Source organism: Castor canadensis, chromosome 12 (assembly GCF_047511655.1).
Source record: "Castor canadensis chromosome 12, mCasCan1.hap1v2, whole genome shotgun sequence".
In the NCBI taxonomy this organism is placed as follows: Eukaryota; Metazoa; Chordata; class Mammalia; order Rodentia; family Castoridae; genus Castor; species Castor canadensis.
The window spans coordinates 28,387,852-28,410,119 of record NC_133397.1 but is presented as its reverse complement, the minus strand read 5'-3'; the positions used below and the strand labels follow the sequence as shown (position 1 = coordinate 28,410,119).

The 22,268-nt window shown below is 39.9% G+C and overlaps 1 protein-coding gene across 8 annotated transcripts in view; it reads right to left on the bottom strand.

The window, feature by feature from the left end:
* The window catches only part of Rasgrp3 (RAS guanyl releasing protein 3), a 109,171-nt gene that overhangs the window by 59,902 nt on the left and 27,001 nt on the right, over window positions 1–22,268 (bottom strand). For 2 of the 8 annotated variants that reach the window (XM_074049491.1, XM_074049494.1), the window contains exon 1: window positions 16,334–17,272. The exons of 3 other annotated variants lie outside the window; for them this stretch is intronic. The gene's annotated coding sequence lies outside the window, so the exon portion shown is untranslated. Of the gene's footprint in view, window positions 1–16,333; window positions 17,277–22,268 lie in introns of those variants that run through there. 3 more of the 8 variants (XM_020176085.2, XM_074049493.1, XM_074049496.1) reach the window with 2 other exon arrangements.

Here is a 22,268-nt window from a genome sequence, read left to right as displayed (position 1 = left end):
GAAATATCGAACACATAAGGTAAGTACTAAAGGAATACAAAGATATATATCACCCCCAAAAGAGGATAAAGACCAAGAGATTCTGATAGATGCATACAGAAATGTCACAATAAGTCATGAGCATCAATGAGTCGTGAATGGAATCCAATCTGCACAGTGCGTTCATTCTTTTGTAGCATAGGAATAAGTGCATGGAAGGTGATGAAAATCCCTAAAACAATTTTTGGGAGTGAATATTGCATAAAGACACTAAAAGTTTTGCTAATGGATCTACTAGTCACAACAAGGACGTTGAAGAGCTGAAATAGTAAGTGAAACTGAGCTGGTGCTAAAATTAGGAGAACCTCACTCCCCAGCTTCTGTGGTAGCTTGTGGGGATTTTACAAGTCTGCAGGCTCCCACAGTCTTAGGCCCTGGCCAACCTTCATCTCACCACAATATCTCATTTCCAGTGGCTTCTTTTCAACTCTTGCTTCTGATTTCTATCTCAGGAAACAGAGCACGTATTTATTTAACTATCTTTGTACTCTTTAACTATTAATCAGACAAAATCTGGAAGTATTCCCCAAACAGTTTTAAAGAGGCATTTCCTCACTTCTAAATGAGCACAAATTTTCTGTATTTGTATTGCAATAAAGGAAAGTACAAATAATAATGCCTAAACCTCTCGTTAACTTGTTACTACATGCTTTTTCTTTCTTTCTTTTTTTTATTTTAGAGAAAAAGACAAGAACTACCATGAAAAAAAATCAATGAATAGGAAAAAGTACTGAAATATCTGGAGCTGTATCTACAAATGAAAAAAACCCCAGGAATGCTCAAGACTCCAAATGTGTTACCTTCATGCATCCAAAGCAATGTGAAAGGAGTCTAGACTTTGTAGAAGAGTGTTGTCATTGTTGACTTCCTTTTCTTTTTTCTTTTATCTTTTTTTGTTTGTTTGTTTGCTTTATTTTAGTGTCAAGGTCTCTCTATGGAGCCTATGCTGGCCGAAACCCCTGATCCTCCTGCCTCAGCCTCCCTAGTGCTGGAATTACAGGTGCGACACAACACCTGACAATGTTGTTTTCAAGTATTATAGTTTCTTTCCCCAAATTTAATTTTGCTTTGGAATAAAGAAGTCTTTATTTAAATATCAGACTGTCTACAAAATGCCAAACATCTATATTTTGAATATAGAAAATTGCTTATGTCATCTAGCTACATCCCAATCTCTGTATCTTTGTTGTAACATAGCCCTATCTGAATCATTCTAGAGAGTTTTTGTATTTACAGCAAGTTGACTGTCTGACATCAGCAGTATCTCTCATGGATCTCATGGATCCTGAAACACAGTCACGCTTTCCATAATAACCCAAAAATTCTAGCTGTGCTGCTACAATTAAATATAAGGGCACAGTGCCTGTTGAGACATTATAAACACTCTCCTCAAATGCCTTTCTCTTTTTACATTTTTCTCCTCAGCTGAGGAAGCCTCTTTAATTACACACCAATAATAAACCACAAGTCTTAATTTTTTCCTCTAAAGTGAAGATGATGCAAGTCCCGCCTTGGCTTCCACAGGCTGGAAAATGCTCACCACTTGGGCAGATACAGCCATAACTGTATTTTTTGTTGCTGCTGGCTTTCATAAAGCATCAAAAATTTTGAATTAGTCACAAATGTACAAATTCAAACTTCCACCTTCAAAAGGGTTCTAGATTCTTGTGGAAAAACCAGATCTCCAGGGTTAGGGGAATGGCTAAAGTAGTAGAGCACCTGCCTAGCAAGTTCAAGGTCCTGAGTTCAAAACCCCAGAACCACAAAAAAAAAAAATTCAGTGTTGCCTACCATGAGGCAAAATTTGATTGGAGCTGACCAGCAGTTGCCTCCCAGTTCCCTAAGTTCCCACTATCTCCAGCTGTCACCCCAAATTGAGACCAAGTGTCATTGCCATCTATCATCCCATTATGGGTTTTTTTCTCTTTTAGTAGGTTTTGTTGTTGTTGTTTGTTTGTTTGTTTTCAGTACTGGACATGAGTTCAGGGCCTTAGCCATATTCCTGGTCCTTCCTTTACTTTTAAGAGGAAAATGAATGCTTTTCACAAACAGAATTTTTCTCATCTCCAACTCACTTTACATATTACACCATTATGGGATCTTCTTGATCTTACAGACATCACAGGTGCAAAAGCTAAGGAGGACCCTTCAATATCCAGACCCTAGAATGTTAGGATTCAGGGACTAGAGAAGAGAGAATGATAAGGGAGCAATTGTGCCTTCTGACCTATGTTCATTCACAAGGTAGGTTCAAATTGCAAGATGAGTTTCATCTCTTACTTGGGCAAGATAGTAAGTTTAGAGATTTCTATAGCATTTGTCAAGGTTGTTTAGGCTAATTGATTATTTTTTATTCTCACTTATAATATCCTACATATTCTCCAAGATTTGCAATTTTCTCATATTTCTGTGCTTTTCTTTTATAAAAAGTTCTTGAAGCCAGGTGCCAAGGGCTCACACCTGTAATCCTAGCTACATGGGAGGCTAAGATATGGAGGATCTAGGTTCAATGTCAGCCCAGGTGAATAGTTCAAGAGACCCCATCTCCAAATTAACCAGAGCAAAAAGGAGGGTGAATATGGTCAATGTACATAGACCATATTCTATGAATATCTGATGAAATATTTTTTAAAAAATTTAAAAATAACCAGAGCAAAATGAACTGGAAGTGTGGCTCAAGTGGCAGAGCACTAACCTTACAATTGTGAAACTGTGAGTTTTACTTCCAGTTCCACCAAAAAAAAAAAAAAAAGGCCTTCATATTCAACAAAATAAGTATTCATTAGCAATTCCCAAAGAGCCTGTATTGGGTGCTACTATCCTATCAACTCTTTACTTTGTAGATTCTGGAAAGATTAAGAGAAAATAAAATGTACATTGGGCTAAAAAAGAGCGAGGAAGGAAGGAAGGAAGGAAGGAAGGAAGAAAGAGAAAGAAAGAAAGAAAGAAAGGAAAGAAAGAAAGAAAGAAAGAAAGAAAGAAAGAAAGAAAAGAAAGAAAATGTTACCTACTGATGCTTAGAGGCAAACTTTTTCAGATTCTACACACTCCAGTGAGCATGCCATTTCACTCTTTCCCCATCCTGTATATTGCTCAGGATTTAATGACAACAACTAGGAGCAGCTCCTTCTTTATGACAGAGTCATGTAAATCACACGTACTCATCACTGTGAGTTTTCTTGGTAATTTCCTGTGTATAATTTCCAAGATAATTTATAGCACTTGGATAAAATGAGTCACATGTAATTGGTGACTGTACAGGTTGAGATAGTATTCTTTGTTGTTGTTTATTACTCTAAAAAGAGAAACCAGAAACCACAGAAGGGTTATTTACTGGTCAGTGCAGCTGCAGGATTGGTCTCCAAACACCTGGTTTTATCATCTTGCTCATTCAAGTTTTCAAGTAGTATTTTGTGTCTACTAAGAGGAAACCCTACGGCTCAAATGGGGAAAGAGATTGAGCTTTGGTAGTAGGAGACACAGGGATCATGTCCACTTCTCAAGGGGAACTTTTACTTAATTCTAAAAAAAGAATCCCAAATCCAAGATGACAACATGACTTGCTCAAGTTAAAAAAAAGTGAGTAAGTAACCTGGGCACCAGAGGCTCACAACTATAATCTTAGCTAATCAGGAGGCAGAAATCCAGAGGATTGAGTTTCAAAGCCAGCCCTGGGCAAATAATTCATGAGATCCTATTTCAAAAATACCTAATACAAAAAAAGGAGGACAGAGTGGCTTAAGCAGTAGAGAGCTTGCCTAGCAAGAGTGAAACCCTGAGTTCAAATCCTAGTACCACCAAAAAAAAAAAAAATTAACCTCTTCCCAAGAGTCCACAAGCAACCTCAGAATGAACATCCAATTCTAAAAATGTAGCCAGGGATAGTGATGCATGTTTGTAATCTCAGCACTTGGGAGAGAGAAACAGTAAAATCATAAGATTCATAAGAATCCTATGACCAGTCTTCATAGTGAGTTTGAGACCAACTAGGACTACATAGTAAGAGCATGTCTCAAAAATAAAAGAAGACAAAAAACAAAGCAAACGCGCGCGCGCACACACACACACACACACACCAATTTTAAAAGCATAAGGTTTTCTCTTTAGTAAAGGCGTCTAGGAGTCTGTCAATGTCTGTCTTCTTTCACTTCATTACCTGTTGCCTTTCAGCACCTTGGCCAGATGGCAGAATGTCAACTGTGCTTGGGCCTAGGCCTCCACCAGGCTGTGCTCCATCAGCCTCACATGGCACCTCCTACAGACAGCGAAGAGAAACTGACAGAGGATGTTAGGAGCAAAAGATGTTTTATGGGATAAGAGCTGCTGAAAGCACACCTGTGTGCTGATGGGATGCTGTGGAGAGAAGAAGCTGACAACTCAGAAAGAAAAGGGGATTACCAATGGGTAATAAAAATGGAGGAGAGCGTGGTCACAAAAACAGAAGTGATGACCATTAGGAGGGAGATGAAGGAGAATACCATGCAGCAGAGACGCAGTCATCAGGAAGGAGCACGAGCAGTAAACTGGCTGCTTCTGATGCCCTCAGTTTTCCTTCCTGAGTTTTTGAAGAAGAAGAAAGCAGGAAAGAAAGAAATGAGCTCCCAAGTCCTGTAACTTAGGATACAGGACCCTCTCCCTGCTCTGATCAACACTGTGGCCTCATTACTTTGAAACTTTCCCTGCTCACTGAATATCTGTATCCTTGCCTTCGGACCACAGATCTACTGAGCATCAAAGAATCCTGTCAAGCTGTGTTGGGAACCACTCAACTCAGCCTCTCATGGACCTTCTAACTGACAGGTCATTTCACATCTCATGGTCATGGTGGTGATGACAGTATTTCATTAAGTGTACCACTTACTGCTCAACAGCAGGTTCCCAGGGGGAATGTCCCTGGAACACCTTTGAAGTGTTTTGAAGGCATGTTAGAGTGGTTTCCATTTTTTTGAAATGAGGTCTCACTATGTTGGCTTCGAACTGGTGATCCCCCTGCCTCAGCCCCTCCAGTGTTGGAACTACAGGCCTAGGCCACCACGCCTGGCTACAGTGTGATTTTTGATAGTTTTTTTTTTAGAGTGAGGTGTTTTTTTTTGGCATACATAGACCAGGGTTTCTCAACCTTGCTACATTGTCATTTTTGGCTGGATAATTCTTCATGGTGGAGGCTGTCCTGGGCATTTAGGATGTTCAGTAGTAGCCCTGCCCTTTACCTACTCCTTGACAATACCCTTGCACCCCCACCACAGTTGGGACAGCCAAAAACACCTTCAGACATGGCAAATGTCTCTGCAGTGCAAAATTCCTGCCAATCAAAAACAGCCATTTTTTCTATATGTGAACAAAAAGTTTTGGGTTTGCGTGTGTATGTGTGTGTGTGTGTGAGAGAGAGAGACAGAGAGAGAGAGAGAGAGAGAGAGAGAGAGAAAGAGAGACCATTTTATCTGCCTTCCCATTGCTGAACTAGTCTCATTGAACAATCTTCTTTATTTATGATTATTATTTTTTTGGCAGTACTGGAATTTGAACTCAGGGCTTCATGCTTGCTAGGCAGGCGCTCTGCACCTTAAACCCCACCTCCAGCAGTGTGGCTGACGAGCTGATTAGGAGTAAAATGTAATGTTGTCTGCAATTTATTTTGAGAAAACAAGAAGATCAATGAATATATACAAGAAGGGATAAATAGATGTTTTAAAAAGCAAATACAGTAAATTGTTAACTGGTGAATTACATTGTCAGTATTTGGGAAGTCACTGTCCAATTCTTCCAGCTTTTAGGTTTGTTTGAACATTCTTATCACAAAATAGGAGGGAAATTCCTTTCCTTGTTTTAAATTCACCTCTTTCAAATCTCTAGTGGTTTGGGGTTTGGTGAGTAAGTCATGTTCCTTAGCCTTTATGATTTAACAACTGTTAATCATATGTAAACTGAAAAGGTCTGAGTTTTCATTCTGTCCAGATGGTTCCACTGTTCTCCTGAACATTTTAGATACTCATCTCTGCATGCTTTCCAAATCTTATTAATGGCTTTCTTATAGGGTGTGTGTGAGAGATGTGGTGGGGGCAGCGGGGGGCAGGGGGGGGTGTTGGCAATTCAAATTACTCCAAACACTCCAAGTGTCAAAGTTTTGTGTGAGGGCAATAGGAGGTTATTTTTGGCCTTGTTTCCAATCCATTAATGGTGCATTCATATGCTGATTCTCCAAATTTAACCCCCCAAAACTTCCTCAACTCTCTCTTCTCCCACACCCTCCCCCATACAATCAACTCAAGAACAATCAACCTTACTCTTAAATATTCTGAAAAACTCTTCCATCTTCTTACCACTGTGTTGGTTCAAACTTATCTCTGGTGTCTTTTTTGGGTTTTTGTATTCTCTGTTTGTTTTGTTTATTAACTCTAATCTATCCTTCTCATGGCTTTCAGTGCTTTCTTTCCAGAATGTAAATATATTCACATCATTCCTCTACTTACAAGTTATTGGTAAGTATTTTTGATATATTAATGATAGCATGAACTTTTTGTTGTTGTTGTTTTGAGATAGTCTCACTATGTAGCCAAGGCTGACTTCAAACTGTCTATTCTCTTGCTGGGCCTCCGAAGTGTGAGGATTGTAGACATGCTCCACAACACCCATGATTTCATGGACTTTTTAAGAGAACTTATCTTCTAGAAATTCATACTAAAATATTTATGGATGGAATATCTGAGATTTGTTTCAAAACTAATATGGAGGGAAAAGAAAGGGTTGAAGGAGGGGTGCAAGAGAGGGTCTTGGGGATGAATGTAATCAAAGTACACATTTTTATATGCATGTACAAAACTATCATAACAAAATCCATTATTCTGTACAACTCATATAGGCTAATAAAATAAAACTAACACAGGCAGAGATACAAATGAAACAACATTGGCCATTGAACTGAGAGTTGCTCAAGTGAGGCTTCATTATACTATTTTGTCTATTTTTATATAGACTTGAAGTTTCCCATAATTAAAAAGTTGGGGTTTTTTGTTTTGGTTTTAAGGGTTTGTTGGTTGGTTGGTTGGTTAGTTTTAGATTTTTGAGACAAGGTCTCACTTTACCTCAGGCTGGCCTCAAACTTGCCATTGTAACCTCAAAATCGTAATCCTGCTCCCTCAGCCTTCTGGAAACGTTTTTTGTTTTTTTTAACTTTAAATAATTCTCAGATGTATTTAAATGCTTCAGAAGAGCAAACACTACTCTTAACCATCTGGAACTACCTTGTCTTTGAGCCCTTTCTCTATCCTTACTTCAATATATATTCTATGATTAAGCTCAACCAAGTTACATGTTATTCCTGGAAGGGACTCTTTCAAAATCTCTCTCTCTTTCAAATGTCACTAACTCTAGGAAATTTCCCTGACTCACCCTGATGTGGTCACCTCCTCTCTCTGGACTCCCATAGAATTTTATATAATAATATAACACTTTTTTAATAGATCATATATTTGTGTATTATATAGCAATTATTACAATGATTTTTTAAAAATATGTATCTGCTTAACTAAGCAGTAGGGTTACCCTGTAGGGTAAAGTCTGTATCACTCATGTTTGTGAAATATGCACTTCAAAAGCATATATGTAAAAATATCAAATGAATCATCTGGTATGAAAACACATTTTGGATTTTTAAATTACTTTTGTTACCCAAATATAAATTATGACTTTTCTATAGGGGGACCTATAAACTAGACTATACTTGCTAAAGTTTTAAAAGTTTTTGGTTCTGTAAAATTTCCCAATGTAGAAATTTCCCAATTTTCCAAACATATCATTCTGTCTTCTCCAGTGAGATAGTATTTCATATAAGTTGCAAAATTTTATGTATGATACATTCTCCGTAATCCTCACAGCTGAAAAGGTAAGTTGTTAGTGCTTACATCTTAATACCACTACCACTAGCTTCAGTAAAAGCTCTTGCAGCTTCCAAAGGTTGAAAGAAATATTTCTTTTAAAATATGAAGAATTAAAACAATGTGAGTGAGCTATATTATACTGATCCTGCTTCAAACTCTGCTTGGCCCCTTTAACTGTCTGTGATCATAGCCTCAGAAAGCATTTTATGAGAACATGATTGTTCCTCTTGGGCAATCTTATGCCAATATTGTGTCACTTCTTGTAAAAACCAAATAGAACTTAAAGCGAACTGTCATTGTTGACTAATCAGCTGGACCTACAGTCGTGATCTTTTTTCTGCTTGTCATCATATGAGATATTGTAATGATTTCTGGATGTTGCCAAGGGCTGAGTTCTGCAGGACCACCCTGCACAACCACTCAGAGCAACCGCTAAGAGAACCTCAGTAATGAAAACTGGATGAGTGTGTACAGGGAGGAGCTGAAGGGGACTGTAGGGGCCAATCTGAATCCACTGAGTCTTGGGATGTCTCTGTCCTTCAGCATCTTTCTAATGGGAGTGGATATGTATTGGGAGTGGAAGAATGCCTGTGGCATGGCACGGCCAGTCTTGACGCCACAGAATGTCTGGCCTTGCCCATAGATAGCCCTGAGTTTTAACATACTTACCATGGGTAAATAGAAAATGCATGCACATTGGTGCCAGACAGACTAGAACTAGAATCCTACCCACTGCCTCGTGAACTTGCAAGGTACTTGAACTTGCAAGGTACTTGAACTCTCCGAACTTCACTTTTCCATAAGAGAGTCCACAATAATATCTACCTCATGATAAGGTGAAAATAAATCTCCCTTGATTTCTTCTCCCACTGGCAATCACAGTTCAAATGTCTACTACAGAAGGAAAATGGAAAGCAGCAGATTTGTCTCAAATCAAGAGTGATGGGAGAGAGCAGGGTGCTTGTGGCTCATGCCTGTAATCCTAGCTACTCAGGAGGCAGAGATCAGGAGGATAGTGGTTCAAAGCCAGTCCAAGCAAATAGTTTGTGAGACCCTATCTCAAAAAACCCTTCACAAAAGTAGGGCTGATGGAGTGGCTAAAGGTGAAGGCCCTGAGTTCAAGCTCCACTACCACAAAAAAAAAAAAGAAAAAAAGAAAAAGAGTGATGGGAGAGAAATGGACTACAGAGAAACCTTTAGCACCACCCTTCAGACCTGGCACTGGGCACAATCCTTGACATTAAAAAAAAAATAGTGATTTCTAAAACATCTGTCAACGTATATGATTTTGAAAGGCAGGCATTCCACACATAAATGAAATATTTTCTACTTTGAAAAAAACAGAACTGAAAGCTGAGCAGATTCCAGCGTTCAGTCAAATTGAACTCATGCTATGAGTTTTCCAGAACCAAATATGGAGAGAGACTTAGTTCTTCAATTTGAAACCATTTAACATCCTTAAGTAGTTTATGAGCTCCAGAAGTCTCTATTAACTTGAGATTTAGGAAGATTCATTTCTGATGATTACAGAGCAATATGTCATAGTGTGGACAGAAAAAGACATTTCTTCTTCCCAGCTCCTGGATTCTACACTAAAGCGTTCCATAAAACCAACCTGCACATGTAAATTCCTAGGAATGAATCCTTCACATTACCTTTCCAAAGCTCATTTATGTAGAAGACTCCAAGAAAACTTGGATCAGACCATTTTGAATTGTTGGGTGCAGAAAAAATATTTTATTTCCCTCAAAAGTAAATTAAGGAGTTACTCAGCCAATTTTTGTTTTAAATTGGAATCTGATTCCATCATATATTGACAGCCTCTGCCAGGGTTCTCTCACCCATCACTCTTCTTCCCTTTGGCCAGTTCACTAATGGCTTAGGTCTCTACCATAGTCTGAACACCTCGACAAGAAAAAAAAAAAAGAGAGAGAGAAGCCATTATAATCACTTGCAGTTACTTGTTTGTGACTTTTGAAATAATTAAGCAACAGAAAAGCAGTGACTAAAATGAAGTTCTAGGATTAGAAATGAATCTTATTTTTTCCCTGTTATTTCACCTCAATACTCGTTCTCTACCAAAGATCATACCAGGAGCATGCTCCACGTTGAAACTGAACGTATTTATAAGGTTAAAGCAAATTAATGCCATAATGATCTATGCATCTTATGGGGTGATTGGGGGTCCACCTGAACCAACAGTAAATTAAAGCAAAGGGATAAAACAGTATTTGGCAAATAGAGAAGTCTTCAGAAAAATAAGACCTAACTAATATGAATGCAAGTGACATTGGGCTATCTGTACCTACTTAAATCATGCATATATTGACTCTCCACTTACAATAGCGATATCAAGATTCACATTACCTGAGTTAGGTGTGCACACCTGTAATCAAAGCACTAGGATGATTGAGGCAGGAGGAGCTCAAGTTCAAGACCAGCCAGGAGGGAGGCAGGGAAGAAGAGAAAGAGAGAGAGAGAGAGAGAGAGAGAGAGAGAGAGAGAGAGAACAAGATTTACATAACTTCAAATCCTACAGAGTATAGACTATAATCTAGGAAGGCAGAAACCCACAATTTCTCTTTCTTTTTAACATTTTCTCTCCAATTTCGTCCTATTGAAAAGTGCAGAAAATTCTGACTATTATAGTAGTCACTAAGGAAAAAGGCTCTTTGGATCCATTTGTGAATTAAATGATTTTCAGGATTTTTTTTAATTAAAAGACTACCTTAAAAATTTATGCTCAAAAAAAGTTACTTTAGAAAGAAACACTCAAATACCTTTTATGCTCACAAAGCCACTCACATACTTGTGCAGCTGCATCTGAAGTCATCAGATATCACATACTGTCATCTCTATGATGATGCTGTTATATAATGAGCTGGTTTTCTACAGTAGAAAATGTGTTGAGAGTCTCAGTTATTCTGGCAAGATAAGCCTTTCTGAACTGTGGGCAGATACTTGGGCAGAGGGAAATGGTAACAGTGTCAGGGCGCACTCTTTCCTCTGGGAGTAAGGGTAGTGTAACTAGGCAGAACTTCTGAGAATGCTCATTCTTTTACTGGGCAAAAGGAGTGCATGCTGGTGGATATACTGCATTTTTTTGTATCTCAGAAAACAACCAGATCCCTTCAAAGCTGAATGTTACATCACACCATAGGTTATATAACTCCACCTTAACACTAAGTTCCTTCAAAAATATCATCCTAAGCAACAAGCACTTCTGTGTTTGAGACTAAGCTGACCCTGTTCTTGAAGTGAGTTGTCCATTGGTTTGGAAATACCAATTTGTGGCATATCACAATCAATCATCCATTTACCTTTTGCCTATCTGAAGACCATAAGACAAATTACACTCTTTTCATCACAAAGGACAGTTCCATAGATTACGTGAGGATGCATGGTCGTGAAATAGCTGAAATTGGTCTTTGTCTAGAATTCTGAGTCAGTGTTTTATATACAGACCGAGTTGAGCTCTGTCAGTGGCTTGTTCCATGACCAGGGTAAGTCAGTTACTTTGTCTTATCCTCATTTTCCTCTCTGTAAACAATGGTAATGACGTTCTTCCTCTTCATGGGATTGTAACAAACTATAAGTAAGTGCCTCATGCCTTTATAAATTCTAGTAAATGCAAGAGGTCTTAATACCAAAGATGGCTCCAAGATCAAAAGCACAGTGACTCTGGAGGTACAATGAACACTTAAAGCAGTAAAAAAAAAAAAAAAAATCCAAAGACTCTAAATCCCATAAAGAAGTTAAGACATGACACTCCAACCTCCAACCATAATCTCCAAGGACTATAAATGAGCACCTGATAGAAAGGGCAAATGCCAAGGGGCTTAGCCTTTGGGACCAGGTTTCTTTGTGTCACACAATCTGACCAAAACAAAGAAATAAACAGAAGGCACTGTGCTGTGGAATTTGTTTCCAAGACATTCAGCAAGCATTTGACTTTGCTGCAAACAGCTCTGGCGTATGATTGTGTACTCCAGAAACTCGGACTCCGTTTTATGTGTCTCCACATAATACCCAGTAGGCTACCCCAGTCTCCATGAAAATCAGTCCCCAGCAAGGACTGAAGATACAGCGGGCCCTGCTTATCGTCAGGTTCCACATCCATGGTTTCAATCAACTGGGGACCAAAATTTTTTTTTTTTAAATTGCATCTATGCTGAATATGCACAGCCTTTCCCCCTTATCTTTATTCCTTATTCTAACAATTATTTATGTAGCATTTACATCACATAAGATATTATAAGTAACCTAGAGATTATATAAAGTTCACAGGAAGAGCTGGAGGTGGTGGTGCACATCAGTAATCCCAGCATTTGGGAGACTGAGGCAGGAGGATCACAAGCTCAAGCCAGCCTGACCCTGTCTCAAAAACAAAAAAAGGAAGAAAGTACATGGTTGGATGTGCCTAAGTGATATGCAAATGTGATTACACCATTTTATGTAAGGGATTTCTGTACTTGTGAGGGCCTGGACCCAATTCCGAGGACACCGAGGCACACCTGTGATTCCCATGGGAGGCAATTCCCAGTGGTTCTGGTTTAGCAGACTGCATTGATGACTATGAAGTTAGGTTTAATTTTAGAGCCATTAGCCAAGTAGAGTTAATGATTAAGAATTTTCTCTCTATAAATAGCTTTATCTTCAAACTGTGTAATCTTGTCATAGTGATCTTGGAAAAAACATTAATAATTTTCTCAAAGGCATTTATGTGTGGCCTACTTGCTTAGTTTCACCCTTGACTAACCAAAGTGCTCCCCGCAACCTCACTGCTCTGTATTACCCAGTGTGCTTTTCTTTATAGTTTGGACATTTAACCAAGCGGAGAGATGTAGAAAACCAAATGAAATTTTTTGATTTGGTTTGGTTTGGTTTTTATTGAACCAGGGTCTCACTATATAGCTTAAATTGGTCTGGAACTCACAATCCTCCTACCTCAGCCTCCGGAGCTCTGGGATTCCAGGCGTGCAACACCACACCCGGCTATGAATTTTTAAAAGGGTTCAATAAGTAGGTTTCTGTAAGGGTTATGTCTGTCTAATGACCCAGAAAAGTCACAGATTCAGGGCGCACAAGTGAGACAGCCAGTGTTTGGATATGTAACAGGTGGGAGGAGAAGTATGACTCAGGGCAAATGGCAGGTGCAGTGGCATACCTTCAGCAGAGAGAAGCACACAGATCCTCCCTCCTCCTCCCAGCTAGACCCTGCCCCGGCACCCACCCCTGCCCCATTACCCACCCCTGCCCCATCACCCACCCCTGCCCTATCACCCACCCCTACCCCATCACCCAGGCAGTACATGCTTTTGCACAGCACACACACACACACACACACACACACCCTCAGGAGGTACAGAGTGAAGGAATGAGTTCTATGCATAAGCAAATCAACAACCTATTTAGACAACCAAACTTCCAGGTTCAGCCACAATAAACAAGCCTGATAATAGCTTCATCAACACTAAGCCAGCATTTGGGATGGGCTGTCCACCAAAGGAAAAGAGTGACAGGAAAAACTGAGGGGAACACAGGAAGAAGCAATGAGAGTAGTGTGCTCCAGGCTAATAATCGAGCTCTCTGGTGCAGGGCCATCTCTATGAACTGTTTTGAAGGAGCAAAGCCACTGGTCATTGTGCCTGTATACCTGGGCTTGGACGGGCACAGGGAAACCTAGCTCCTCCTACCATGGAGTCCCAGGAGGCACACAGTGTGTATAATCTCACTGTGTTGGGCACATTCTTCTTTGTAGTTCATGGGCTTTTAAGTTTGAATGTGAGGGGTTTGCACCTGCATGGCACTTTTTTAAACTTGTATGAGTTCTGAAGTCTGATGTAGGTGTCACTCCTGCTTGCACCTATGGGGTCTCAGAGCTTCAATTTTTCCATATATAAAACTGGAATGAGAATATTCAAATGCCTCCTGACTTATGATGAGGTTACATCCTGATAAATCTACCATAGGTTGAAAATGTGGTCAAAACACTTAACCTACTGAACATCTTAGCAGCACAGCACAGTACTGACGAGTATAGGTTGCTTTCTCCTCGGAACTGTGCGGGAAGCTGGGAGCTGTGACTCACTCTGACGTTCGCCATCGAGAGAGATTGTACAGTAGACATAGCTCAGGAAAAGATCCAGACTCAAAGATCAAAGTACAGTTTCCACTGGATGCCTGGCCCTTTCCCACTGTGGCAAAGTTGAACAACTGGTAAATTGCACACTCAAGTAGAGGACTGTTGAGAAAACGTAGTCATCTTCAGAGTCTATGAAGAGTCTATGGCATAGTAAGTGAGCAATAAATGTACTTTTAATTATCAGCATTGATTTTACCTTGTTTTAGCTCAAGGTTCAGAAGCCTCGAGTTCTCTTTTCTGGCTCTGCACTGTGACCAGACAAACTCACTACAACGTTCTCATCTTCAAAATGAATGAAGGTCTTAAATTGAACATTCTGTGATTCATATCCAGATCTGAAAGTTTTTGACTCTATGAATATTCTGTCTGCATAGAAAATAATTATTTTATTATTTTGCTATTAGTATCATTGGGTTGATCAAATTCTGTGAGCATCCAAAAATTCAGCAATTGGATAATTCAAAGGACATACATTTACACATTCTGTCTTACAGGTAGGGGTGTGTGTGTGTGTGTGTGTGTGTGTGTGTGTGTGTGTGTGGTGTGCTGCTGAGGATCAAACCTAGGGCCTTGCACATGCTAGGCAATCACTCTACCACTGAGTTACACACCCAGCTCTATGTTTACAGGATCAAACATTTATTGTCATCATTATGGAGTAGTTCTCAGTGTAGACTCAACTATACATTGCATTTTATCGTGGAAAGCTCTATTATTCTGCAGACATTTCTTCACTGGAGAGTTCTTTTCCACTATCAACCAGTGGAAAAGGTGAAATCACACCAGAAATCTTCTGTAAAGAATCGCCCCCTGCAGACACACAGGAAAGTCACAGGCCGCACAGACACTGGCCGACCCAATGACCTCACACAAGAGCAGAAAGAGGAATGTCAGAGTTGGAGCTGCTTGCTCTCATTGAACGCTCTTGATTTTCTTCTACATTTTAAGGAAAAGAGGGGGAAGGACTTCTGATGACAGACTAGCCATTTTTTCTGATGGGGCACCAGAAGCTGATGAGGTGCCCAAGACTATAGTGTTCAGGAAACAGCAGAAGCACCAGCTCACTCAAGATCATTTTCAATCCCAGCAAGGGGAATGAGGGAAGAGAGAGGGGAGAGAGAGAGCAGTGTGCAGGGGCAGGGGCAGAAGTTGCTGGCAAATTGTCCAACTTGAGCATTTAGAACCATCCATCAGTTACACTTCAGTGTCCTAGACTCATCACAAGCAAAATGCTGTCTTGCAAGACTTGAAATGATAACAGCCTCTCTCCACTGCCCTCCATGTCATCCAGGCTGTCCTGGAAAGGAACCTGCCTGCTATTTCCCTATAGCCTGCGATCCAGAGGTTACATCATTTACTCAGGGTGCTGCCTTCTCTCTTTTCCCCTGAAGCACTGTGTCTGGTGACCATCCCAGAAGGACAAACATCCCAGAATGACAGCTTTGTTCTACCCTGGTGTATGCTTTACAGCACTCTCCAGAGCAAGCGCCCTCTTTTTACTGTTGTGTGAATGTGGGGAAGGACAGTCTCCACATGCCAGGTTCCCCAGAGGTGATAATCACTGTCAGGCAGCACTTTTATAATTCATCTCATAAACAAAGAAGAAAGACTCTGGGCTTCATAGAAACACTAAAGTAAGGAAGGCCAGGAGCAACTGAAAGTTTGAGCTTTGAAGTCATGGAAGTAAACTGGCTTGTCGGAGAAAAGCTACAAAATAATAGCTTCAGTGGTTGGGGAAGTGTGCATGCAATCCGAAAACGATTTCTAACCTAAATTTAAATACATTCTGTCCATTATCTATGTTGCAGAGTGTCATACATCGTTAGAGGAAATCCAGTTAGCCATAATGATAAATTCACAAGTTATTTTAAAGAACTCTGCCTTCAGGTTTCAATAGCAAGATTGATTAAAATGAAATCTAGTCTTGGTCTCAGTTCATTACTTTGTTACCTATGAGTATAAATCCTAGGGAGACTAAAATCCCAGACAACTAGAAACAAACTCCTTTCACAGACAGGAATCAAGCCATCCACCCTCAAAGTTAAGGCAACATTGCTAAAAATAATAGGTTCTTTAAAATTCAGTAAAAAACACTAACAGTTATTATCAAGTACAAATAAAACATCTCCTTTTATAGTGTCAGAGGGAAACCAAAATTATAATTAAAAAGTTGGTGGTGGCTTGCAATACACACACACACACACACAGGTGTACAGACACATGTACACACACACACACACACACATACACACGCAGGAAAGTCTCCACTTACTTACTGGGTGGTTTTGTCGAAGGATCCCTCACACCAGCGCCCTGCCTGTTCAGTTGCCAAGTGCCTAAGCATGCCACCAGCAGCTGTTTCCTTCAAGCTGGGCTCTGTGTCTTAACCAGTCACATGCGTCTCCTGGTAAATATCGAGTGGTGCCAGGAGGTCAGAAACTGAAAATCGTAATTCTTCAAACCTTCTCCTAACCCCTGGGTTGGCTCATTAGCATGCAGACCAGGGCATTCCACAGTTTGTTTTCTTTTAGTGACAAAAGCCCAACAGCTGATAAATCACACTGGAGGGCAGGTCACTGCAAGTAGAAAGTTAATCCTGTTTGTGGGAATGGGGAGGCTGACAGTCCCTCTGATCTCCCCACTCACTCAAGTTCTCACTCAGACTCTTCAAGCGCACGAAAGAGGAACCAGGGATTCACACAGCAATAGAAGCTGATCTGAATTCCAGGTGCCCTGGGTTTCATTTTCTTAGAATTCCAGGTTCCAGGGTGGTGGGACAGCCACACAACTCAGTGGGCTGTCTTTAGGAAGGCAGCCCCTCACCAACCTTTATAAATGCTTAGGTCTGATTTCAAAGGCCAGGGCTGTTGTGGCCAGAGATGCCAAAGGGTGAATAAGTGAGGAGTGAAGGAAGGTCGGTGCAGTTTTATCTAAGAGCCAATGAAATGATTTCAGGAAGCCATAGACCACACTTCCGCAGTTATCTGCTGCATTGTGTCAACATTTGGGGGCACAGCAGAGCAGTTGAGATTATCAGCCATGACTAGTGGAGACAGAGATTACCACTGTTTACAGAGAGCTTTGCAGATATGCCACCCTCTTTGTGTGCTGGGAAGTTAGACCACTCTGCCATTTTCAGGGCTGCTTGTCAAGGTGGTGAACCATCCTGGATGTCATGTCGAATACTTCTCACATGAGCTGATTTCCTACCCTTTCCTTGACATTCTCTTCTCCAAGAAAAGCCCTTATCTGACCTTGGGATAGTAAAGGTGACACTTCCCAAAGTCTTTGCCTGAGCTCACCCTTCAGGGTACAGATCTGACAGAAAGTCAGCCTATTTGCCAAAGTGAACATCTAAAAAAGATGGTGAAAGTCCCCTGGGGGATTTCTGAACCATAATTAGCCTGTTAAATGGTCACCTTTGATTTTTAATAAGTGAAATTTCACTCAACATAGGAGCATGTGTGGGGCTTTGTCTCATAATTATTTACAGTGATAATTAATCCAGGAGTTTTCCCCATACAGAAGATAGTGTTTGCTAGATAACTGGAAAAAAATCTCAGTCTTGCCATACTTGCCATACAAATTAGCTAGTAACTAATTTGTTATTAACTTGTGAGAGCCTGAAGTGCAAATGGGAAAATTTGCAAGCATCAAAACATACCACTTTCTAAGCGTTTGAAGTTAGTAATAGAAATAAACTTTAGATATCAAAATGCAAAGCCCTAAAAATATGTCACCTTCATAGACATCTTTACTCATGTGTTGATGTAACAATCTTCAATAAGAAAAAGAAAAGGGGACCTACTGAGCATTTGAAATATTATTTTGATTTATTTATACTTTGTACTTACAGTAATTTCTGTGACCTGACGGTCACATTAACCCGATGGTTAATTATTCTGGCAATCCATTGCAAAACATATAGTTAAGGAAAGAGAAAATTCTGTTATAGAGGAAACAGTATAGGAATTCTTTTCTAATTCCATTGGGAGGGAAGCTGGGCAGGGGTAGGGGAGTCCTGAGTGTATCCATGAAGGAAACTGTCAACACAGAGACTGAGACCTTGGCCCCTTCTAATCTGGGTCCAGGAATATGACTGAAGAGTCTACAATGACACCTTCTTCCAACCGTGCAAAAAAAGGAGAGCCTATGTTTCTTGTCAAGCTGCCTACAGGTCCCCATCATTTCCTTCATTCAAGAAGTGGTACCCTCCTCCTGGCCACCCTCCTGCCATGCTTTGGGACTCACCCTGAGTCTCCCATCTGTCCTGGACCTTCTTCACAACAACCACACCTTCTCTCCCTCTCAGTTCACCCTCCTCATCATCTGAACAGGCTGACATTTTCACGTCCTAACAACCTTTTTTCTTTTGGTTCTTTTCTCCTTTTCCATCCTAACTCATGCCCTTCACCACTAAGTTTCTGGAGAAAAACTTGTCTCTCCACCTCGCCTCTCATTTAAGTCTCAACCTGTTACACTCTGGCTTCTTCCCACCATTCACTGAAACTGCTTCCCCCAAGTCCCCAAAAACCAATAGCAAGGGACATTTTCTTTTTCTTTTATACTCCTTAACATTTTGGCTGCATTTGACCTAACTGGGCAAGTGCCGCTTGAAGTGTTCTCCCAGGGCCTCCTGAATGGACTTCTCTTCTTCCTGATCTTGAATGTGAAAATCCCCTCTCCTTTCCGGTTCTCTCACGTGTCTCCTCTGTTCTTATTGATTACTGAATGACTACCGTGGTTTCTAAATTACTTGCCTTACCTCTAAAAACCCTGTGTCGAACCTCAATTTATCTTTTTACTTCAGAACTGAAAGGAAGTGTCTTTGCAATTTTGTGTTCCCAGAACCTGTGACAACCTTGACTCTCACCCTTTGCTGCCTCCCCCTGTCATTCATTCCCTTGCTGCTGCATTTCTTACTCTATTACACTTAGGTCTTTGTGTGTCTATCTAACCTTTGTCAATCTGGAGAAATCTTTAACTTAATCATTTTATATTCTGCAATACCTAATAAAATGCCTGATGTAGGACACACATGGCTGACACTGGGCTCAGTGAATAACTGAATGATTCAACAGAAGGATCTTCTGTCTTTTCTGTTAAGAAAAGATACAAGAAAAGTTTATAAAATTTGTATTAGACAACCAAAAAATCTTAAGTATTGCCTTCCTCAAAAGAATTTATTCTGGCCATGTTCTGTGACCACAGAGTAACAACACTGTAAATTGGTTACAAAAAGTAAGTCAAAAAGAGCCAAGCTCTTAGAAAACCTTTACATCTTTCCTTTGAAAAAATTACTGAGCCAGGCACCCATGGCTCACGCCTGTAATCCTAGTTATTTGGGAGGCCGAGATTGAGAGATCAGGTTCAAGGCCAGCTCAGGAAAATACTTCTCAAGACCCCTTCTCCAAAATAACCAGAGAAAACTGGACTGGAGGTGTGGCTCAAGCAGTACAGCTCCTACTTCTTAAGCTTGAAGCCCTGAGTTCAAACCCCAGACCCACCAAAAAAAACCTCATTGAGCTGGGCACCTGTGGCTCACTCCTGTAATCCTAGTACTTGGGAGGCCAAGATCAGGAGTATTTTGGCTCAAGGCCAGCCCAGGTAAATAGTTCAAGAGACCCCCATCTCGAAAATAACCAGAGTAAAAGTGGACTGGAGATGTGGCTAGAGCAGTAGAGCACCTGCTTTTACAAGTGAGGAGCCCTGAGTTCAAACCCCAGTCCCACCAAAAAATAAATAAATAATAAATAAAAATGGAGAAGAAATCACAAAGGTGATTACAGAATGCTTCTAAGTTTTCAATAATGAAATTTCTGCATATCGAATATTGTGGGGTACAGCCAAAACAGAAATTAGAGGTGAACTAACATAAGAAGTAGTTTTAAAAAAAGATTAAAAACCCCAGATCAATAATCACAGAAAAACATAAAAGTTATTAAGGTATTGTTTCCAAGAAAAGGTTTTTAGTCCAGGTTACCCTCTGAACTTCAAGTCACAGGAAATTCCCACACTATATAAAATGCTCAGATGGACAAAAGTCACTGAAAGAAACCAACAATGCATAACAAGAAACCAAAAACCTTATATATAAAGGTTACCCAAAAATGTAAAAATATCTCAGGGCTGGGGATTTAGCTCAGTGGAAGAGTACTTGCCCGCCAAGTGCAAGGCCCTGAGTTCAGAAATAAAAAAACAAAATATAAAAGCCTCTCAATATCACAGAATTCATTGGTATAAATCAATGAAGAGAAGTTCTTGGGTTACTCCAAGCGATAATCTCGACAAGCCACTTGGTAAACTTAATTTTTTTTAAAAGATAGTATCTCACTAGGTAACCCAGGATGGCCTTGAACTGGTAATCCTCCTGTCTCAGCCTTCCAAGTGTTAGAATTCGATATCATTTTTTTTTCTTGGCTATGCTGGGGAGTAAATGCCAGGCTCGAGCTTGGTAAGTGCTTTACCACTTGAACACATACACAGCCCTTTTTGCTTTAGTTTTTTCAGAATGTCTCTGGATTTTCTCAATAGTCCTGCCTTTCTAGTAGCTGGGTTACAGACGTATACCACCACACTTGGCCTTGATATCAGTTTTTGGGTTGGTTTTTTGGCAGTACTGGAGTTTGAACTCAGGGCTTCACTCTTGCTAGGCAGGCGCTCTAACACTTGAGCCACTCTGCCAGCCCTGATTTGTGTTGAGTATTTTTGAGACAGGATCTTGGAAACTATTTGCCCCGGATGGTTTCCAACTGCGATCCTCCTGGTCTCTGCCTCCTGTGGAGCTAGGATTACAGGTGTGAGCCTCTGGCGCCTGGCTCAATTTTTCAATTCACAAAATAGAATTAGCGGAGTTCTTCTTAACACCATAAAGATTATGTCTCTCAAAACAAAGATGACTCCAGTAACCCCCCCAAAAAGAGTATTGTGCTTAATAGTGATATACTCATGATATTAACATTCAAATTAGAAAAAGACAATGCTCATTATCACTGCCGTCATTCAGCACTGCTGTCAGCAGAGAGCCACTGCAACCAAGCAAGAAAAAGAAATTGAAGAATTGTGAGAAATGAGACAAAATCAGTCATCCTGCAAGTGCTGCAATCATTTACTCAACAGAACCACATTTAAAAAGTTTTCAGTGGGGAGTCGAATGAGGTAAACAGTCATAAAACAAAAAGACAAAATTAATAGAACTTTTCATATAACAGACAAGAACTGTTAGAAAAACTTAAGGGAAAAAATTTCATTTATAATAGCTATAGCAACAACAAAGTTTCTAGGAATAGCAAACAAAGTGAATAGCTTAGATGAAAAATTTATAAAACTTTCCTGAGAAAATAAAAATATATGATTTTTTCTGGATGGGAAGACTTAGTAATAAAGGTATAATTTCTCCCCAAATTAATTTATATATATAACCAAATTTCTCTCTCCCTCTCTCTCTCTCTCTCCCAAGAAGATTTTTCAAGAAGGTCAAAAAGAAAGCCTGAAATTTATTAGTTTATTTAAACGTACAGAAAACTAAGAATGGTAAAGAAAATTTTAGAAGAGAATAATGAGAGGAAAATGTAAAAAAGAAACAAACAAAATTATGATTTTTTTATAATCTTAAAAAGTCTGAGAAATAGCCAGGCGCCAGTGGCTCACGCCTATAATCAAGAGGCAGAGATCAGGGGGATCATGGTTCGAAGCCAGCCCAGGCAAATGGTTTGTGAGACCCTATCTTGAAAAAACCCATCACAAAAAAACGGCTGATGGAGTGGTTCAAGGTGTAGGCCCTGAGTCCAAACTCCAGTACCGCAAAAGAAATATATATTTTTTAGTCATTATTAAATCACTTTATTATGAAAATATTTTAATCATGATCACAAAAGCAGAAACTAGAAAGAAAAAATTAAAGGACTTAAATGATAAGATACCATTTGTTATCTAGAAACTTTAAAAAACAACTTTCCAATGTTGGAATGAAGCTTGGAAAATGGCACCTTCATACTCTGCTTGCAAGAATATAAACTAGGCTGGCAGAATGGCTCAAGTAGTAGAGTGCCTGCCTAGCAAGTGTCAGGCCCTAAGTAGTTCAAACCTCAGTGCTGCCAAAAAAAAAAAAAAAAAGTATATAAACTAGTACAATATGTGAGAAGGCACTTTTGTAATAAAAGTTTTTAAAAATGTGAATTCCCTTTAACTCACCAGTTCCTGTTTTA